This window comes from Chinchilla lanigera, unplaced genomic scaffold, assembly GCF_000276665.1.
Source record: "Chinchilla lanigera isolate Chin_1 unplaced genomic scaffold, ChiLan1.0 scaffold00109, whole genome shotgun sequence".
NCBI lineage: Eukaryota > Metazoa > Chordata > Mammalia > Rodentia > Chinchillidae > Chinchilla > Chinchilla lanigera.
Genome location: NW_004955510.1, coordinates 3,502,744 through 3,509,496, shown reverse-complemented (window position 1 = coordinate 3,509,496; position 6,753 = coordinate 3,502,744). Strand labels below are relative to the sequence as shown.

The window sequence follows — 6,753 nt, the reverse complement described above, 5'->3', positions numbered from 1 at the left end:
GAACTCACGACCTTGCGCTTGCCAGGCAGGCGCTTTTGCCGCTGAGCTAAATCCCCAGCCCCAGTTGTTGATTCTTTGAAGTACTTCTCATGCAGTTTGGTTTTTGTTCATGATCTCTCCACTTACCCCTATGTCTTCAAGATGTCTACGTACTGTCTCTCCAGTAGATTTACTGTTTCTATTTTAATATTTAGATCTTTGATCCATTTTGATATTAGTTTAGTGCATGGTTATAGACATGGGTCTACTTTTAGTCTTTGGCATGTGAACATCCAGTTTTTCCAGAGCCATTTGTTAAACAGGCTATCGTTTTCCAGTGAACATGTTTGAGCCATGAGCTTTTTTTGTTTTTTGGTCTTTTTTTTTTTTTTTTTTTTTTTTTTTGGTACTGGAAATCGAACTCTGGACTTTGCATTTGCCAGGCAGGTGCTTGTGCTGCTGAGCTATATTCCCAGCCTACCAGTGAACATATTTGGTTCCTTTGTCAAAGGTAGGTGGTTGAGTATGTTTGGGATGAGTCTACATCTTCTGTTCCACTGATCCTCTGGTTTATTTCTTTGCCAGTACCATGCTGATTTTACCACAGTAGTTTTGTAGTATAATTTTGGGCGTATGATTGTGGTGCCTCCTGGCTTGCCTTTGTTCCCCAGGATTACTTTTGTTATTCTAGGTCACTTCTGGTTCCAGATAAATCTTAGAAATGTTTTCTCTAGTTCTGTGAGGTATGCTAATGGTATTTTGATCTGGATTGTCTTAAGTCTAGATAGCAGTTTTGGGAGTATGGCCATTTTCACAATGTTGGTTCTTCCTATCCATGAGCAAAGGATATCTTTCCATTTTGTGATATCCTCCTCAATATCCTTTATCAGAATAGTGTAATTTTCAATGTATAGATCTTTTATTTCCTTTGTTAGATTGATTCCTAAGCATTTCATTTTTTTGGATGCTATTGTGAAGGGTATTGTTTCAGTAATTTCTCTCTCAGTAAGTTTGTTGTTTGTGTACAGAAATACTATCAATTGTTGAGTGTTGAGTTTGTATCCAGCTATGCTACTGAATTTGCTTATTAATTCTAAAAGATTTTGGTGGAGTTGTTGGGATCTTTTATGTAGAGTATCATGTCATCTGTGAAGAATGATAATTTCACTTCTTCCTTTCCTATCCTTATTGCTTTTATTCTCCTCTTGTGTAATTGCTCTGGCTAATATTTCCAGAACTATATTGAATAAGAGTGGTGATCGTGGACATCCTTCTCTTGTTCCTGATTTTTGAGTGAAGGCTTTCAGTTTTTGACCATTTAGTATATGTTAGCTGTTGGTTTGTCATAGATGACTTTTTTCAGAATGAGGTTAAAACCAGTTTACTCCAACTTACTGTAGTGTTTCTAAAATGAATGGGTGTTGGTCTTTGTCAAATGTTTTTTTTTTTCATCTGTTGAGATGATCTTGTGATTTTTGTCTTTGGTTCTGTTAATATGGTGTACTATATTTATTGATTTGTGTATGTTGAAATATCCCTGCATTGCTAGGATGAATTCCACTTGGTCACGGTGTATAAACTTCTTGATGATTTGCTGCATTCTGTTTGCTAGTAGTTTTATGGAGGATTTTTGCACCTGTGTTTTTCAGAGAGATTGGCCTGTAGTTTTCTTTTTTGTTGGGTCCTTCTGTGGTTTTGGTACCAGGGTAATACTTGCCTCCAGGAAAGAGTTAGGAAAATTGCTTCCCTTTCAATTTCATTAAAGATTTTGAGTAGTATTGGCATTAAATCTCTAAATTTCATGAAACATTCAGCTGTGAATCCATCAGGACCTGGCTTTTCTTTGTTAGCAAGTTTTTAATTTCATTAACTGATTTTGGTTTACCCAGAATTTTTATATCTTCTTGATTTACCTTTGGTAATTCATATGTTTCTAGGAATCTTTCCATTTCTTCTCTGTCTTTCATCCTATGTGAGTAATGCTTTTCAAAGTGTGTATTGATGATCTTCTGAATTTCCACAGGATCTGTAGTGATTTCACCCTTTTCATTCCTCATTGCATGAATCTGAGTCTGTTATTTCCTTTTGTGGATGAGCTTGGCTATTTCTTCTTTCAGAGAACCAACTGTGATTCAGTCATTCTTTTTATTGTTTTGCTAGTCTCAATTGCATTGATTTCTCCTCTGATCTTTATAATTTCCTCCCTTGTATGGACTTTGGGCTTCACTTGCTCTTCTTTTTCTAGAAGCTTGAGGTTCAGCATTAAGTTGTTCATTTGGACTCTTCTGTTTTGCTGATATGAGACTTTACCAGTATATATTTCCCTCTTAGGATTGCTTTCATTGCATCCCTCAGGTTCTGGTAAGTTGTATTTGCATTTTTGTTTGATTTTAGATATTGTTTAGTTTCTTCTTTAATTTGTATATGTTTATGGAATTTTTGTGGTTTCTCTTGTCATTAATTTCCAATTTCATTGCACTATGGTCAGATAATTTGCATGAGATAATTTTAATTCCTTTTCATTTACTTAAGCATGTTCTGTGGGCTAGTATATGATCTATTTTAGAGAACATCCCATGTGCAGCTGAGAAGAATATGTATTCTGATGTAGTTGGGAGGAAAACTCTCTATGTCTACTAAGTCCATTTGTTCATAGTTTTCATTCAGTTCTCTTATTTTTTTGCCTATTTTTTTGTCTATTTGATGTATCTCTTCGTGACAATGGGGTATTAAGGTCCCCTGTTACAATTATGTTATTACTTATTTGATTTTTTATGTCTATTTACATTTGTCTTATATAGTTGGATATTCCCATACTTGGTGTGTATATATTTATAATTGTTATCTCTTCCTCTTGAATTTTTCTCCTAACAAGTATGTAGTGACCTTCTTTATCTCTTTTGATCATTCTTGGTTTGATGTTCACATTGTCTGTGTACAGAATAGCTACCTCTGCTTTTCTTTGGGTTCCTGTTGCATGGGGTATTGTTTTCTAGCCTTTGAGTTTCAGTCTATAAGTTTCTTTTTGAGTTAAATATGTTTCTTGTCTATAGCATATTGGTGGATCTTGTTTCTTGATCCATTCTGCCAATCTGTTTCTTTTGATTGGTGAGTTGAGGCCATTTATGTTGATAGTTGTAACTGATGTGTATTGGCTTATCTTTGTCATGTTACTTTCCTATTGTTGGTTCCCTGCTTTCCCCCTCTGTTCATTTGCTTGTGCAATTTCTTTCTGATGTCATTCTTGGAACTGTGCTCATTTTGATCTCTACCTTGAATATCTTTCAGTATTCTTTGTAGGGTTGCTTTGGTGGTCATTAAATTCTTCAGTTGTTCTTTCTTATGGAGGTATCTTACTTCTCCATTAATTTTGAATGATAATTTTTCTGGGTACATCAATCTGGGTTGGAAGTTGTTTTCTTTCAGACCTTGAAATACTTTACTCAAAGCTTTTCTTGACTTGAAGGTTTGTGTTAAGAAGTCTGCTATGTTTCTGATGGGCTTTCCTTTATAGGTACTCTTTCTTTCTTTAATAGCTTTTAATATTCTCATTTTGTGCTGAAATTCTGTGATCTTTATTATATGTCTGGGTGTAGATTTATTTTGGTTATGGCTAATTGGTGTTCTATATGCCTCACTTAACTGTATGTCAGATTCTTTTCCCATGCTTTGGAAGTTTTCTGCTTTTACTTTTGCAAGTAGTTTTTTTTTTTTTTCTGTCATTTGTGTTGGCTCCTGCTTTTTCATTGACACCAATTATTCTTATATTGTTTTTCTTTGCATCATCTTGCAGCTGTAGAATTATTTCCTGATTTTTTGTTATTTTCAAGAGATCTTTCCTTACATGATTGCTAGCCTTGATTCTATCTTCAAGGTCTGAAAGTCTGTCTTCAATTTCATTCAAGTTTCCCCAGCTTTCAGTGGAAGTTTTAGTTTCCTGGATATTTGTTCGAATTCTTTTCATGCATTTTCATTCTTTCCTATATTGGCCACTCATGGTTTCCAGCCTCTTTCTATCATCATCTATTTTTCTTTTATCTATCTCTACTCTTGATTTGCTGAGCAATTCCTTTATAAATGTTAGCATTTCTTTTTTTACCTGAGAGATTATTTATAATCTGATTTCCTCTACAACCTCATGAATTGTTTCTTTTCTTCAATCCCATGCAACTTTGGCTCCTTTGGCTCCTTTTGGTACTTACTCAGCTTTCTGTGTTCCTCTTCCACTGGCAGCTCTCTGTTCTCTCAGGTCATTTGTAGCAGAGTAGGGTGAAATGCTGTGATATAGTCTGGTCCTCTGCTCCTGCTGTTGCAGCCCAAGGCTGCTCAGTCCCAATTCTTACTCCTCTCCAGAGGTGGGGTACTAACTTCCCCTTTCTTGCTTTACAAGTTCTGCTGCCACTCTCACCTGCCTCTGCTGTACTCTGTAACTTCCTTTGGTGAAGGAGGGGGGAGTGATTTGTTGTGCCCTTCTGCTTCTGCCCCTAGTGGCTTGACGACAGCTTGGGACTGCACAGTACCAAGGTGCAAGGCTGTTTAATTCCCCACCCATCTCTAATGAGGCTCCTTCTCTGTTCAGCCATGTTGAATTCTGAGGGTCTGTATTTCAGGAAATTTTATTTTAGTTTGAGATGAAAGTCTATTTACTTATCAGTCTCATCTAAAAACAGGTTATCCTAGACTGTAATGTAAAAGGCCAAATACTTATCTGGTATTTTTTATGCACCCAGAATTTTAGAAATGAGATTCAAGGATCAGAATCTGAGTCAGGATTTGGACTTTGGCACTTAACCAAAGGTTCAGGTAACTCAAGTGGAGACAAGCACAAAATCCAAATTAAGCTGGTGATAAATTTACAGAACAGTATGGAATTTTTCCCTCAGCCTGTAGCTGGGGCTTTTAAATGATGGAGGGTCTGAATACATGATTCAAACCAATCTCAAGAACCAGTACAGAGTTCAGAAGCTTTCAGTGCTAGAGTGATCAATGGGGTTGGAAATGAGCTGCCATAAATCAAGTGTGAGCAGCTGTTAATGCAAATCCTGCCTCCAGCTAGAGACGTTTAGTGAGAGCAGAGTCACTTCAGAAGCCATAGCTTAATGGTCTTTCTTAGGGAAAGCAAATGTGGCTCCAGTTCAGGGTTTGTGCTCAGGATGAAGCTGGTGGAGGAGCACATTTCTGTCCACACAGAAGTCCAAGAAGACCTTATTCCCTTGGCATTCACTGGACTTGGACACAGAAATGATGGAGAAGAAGGACCTGACACTTTCAGGGCCTGGTATGCAGCTGATTCAGCAGGCAGTTGGTCTCTCACTCAAAATACAGGAATGATAAGAGAAGTAAACCACAAATGTGTTGGAAAGATGAAATGAAGTACTCTGTGCCAAGTGTATGGCACTTATTATTGTTGCTATTATTATTTTGGACTTTTGTAAACAGAGTTTACCTATGTAGTCCAGGCTGGCTCTGACCTCACTGGGTACCCCAGGTTGGCCTTCAACTCACGATATAGTCCATCATGTCAATCTCACAGTGATCCTCTTGTTTCAGCCTCCAGAGTGCTGGGATTGCAAGTGTGTGCCACCACTCTGGGCAGGTAAAGCACCATTTAACACATAGTAAACATTAAAATATTTCAGACATTATTTTTTTCATTATTAATAAATGAACATAATGGGGTTTGATGTGGCAAATTCTTCAAAGCTTATCATTCCCTTGAAATTGAACTTTTCAGCTGTGTGTGGTAGCATGTGCCTGTAATCCCAGCAGTCGAGGAGGCCGAGGCTGGAGAATCATGAGTTCAAACCCAGTTGGGGCAAGTTAGTCACTTAATGAGACCTTGTCTCAAAGTAGAAAAATAAACAAGGACTGGGATGTAGCAATGTGCAGAAGCCTTGGGCTCAATTCCAAGTATGGAGAAACAATTGACTTTTTCATTTCCAAATCCACTGTGATGCTTGGAATATTTCAAGAGCAGCGAGCACTTGCAATAGACCAACAAGTGCACTGTGTTTCCCGCAACTTTGTGTGAAGAATGGAGAGGACACTTCAGGAATTGCATCAACCAGGTTCAATTTTTAAAGAATTGGGAATAAACAATCTTGGAAAATATCGTTTTGAACATGTATTGAGAGCAAATTTATCACACAGCACATTCACTTTTAATATGAATAAACTTAAGTTTAGCTATGGATGACAGAAAAACTTAAGATGAACATGGTTTAAACAGAGTAAAGGTTTGTTTTTCTCTTACTAAAGGAAGCTGGCAAGCTTGGTGCCTCTGTGGCCATCAGCAGCCCAGACTTCTAGCCTGCTACTCTGCCACCCAAGGATGCTGCCTCCTGCTTTGAAATGGCTATCTGGACTCCAGCCTTCCCATCCACATTTCAGCAAGCAGAAATGAGGAGAAGACTCAGAAGGGCAGGCAGGCTCCCTTGAAGAAAGCTTCCCAGAGGTGACATGATCCCCACTCTCATATTCCACTGCCTAGGACTTTGTCATGTGGCCCCATATAGTGGTGGTGGTGGCTGGAAAATAGTCTATCTTGATGGCCTTGTGTTCAGCTAAGAGTAGGAGATTCTTTTAGTAGGAAGGAGGGGAAGTGGCCTCCGTCCCGTCATGTGTTCCTTTCCTTTGTCCCATAGCAGAGGCTGTCAGCCACCCTGGACCAGTATACCTGAGGTGTATTTCTTTTTACTTATTTATTTATTTATTTATTTAATTTATTTATTTATTTATTTATTTTTATTTTAACGATAAAAGGAGGGAAACATT

At 37.7% G+C, this 6,753-nt stretch overlaps 1 protein-coding gene across 1 annotated transcript in view; it reads left to right on the top strand.

Moving 5' to 3' along the window:
* LOC102020471 overlaps positions 1-6,753 on the top strand; it is a 31,131-nt gene that overhangs the window by 3,886 nt on the left and 20,492 nt on the right. The window lies entirely within an intron of this gene.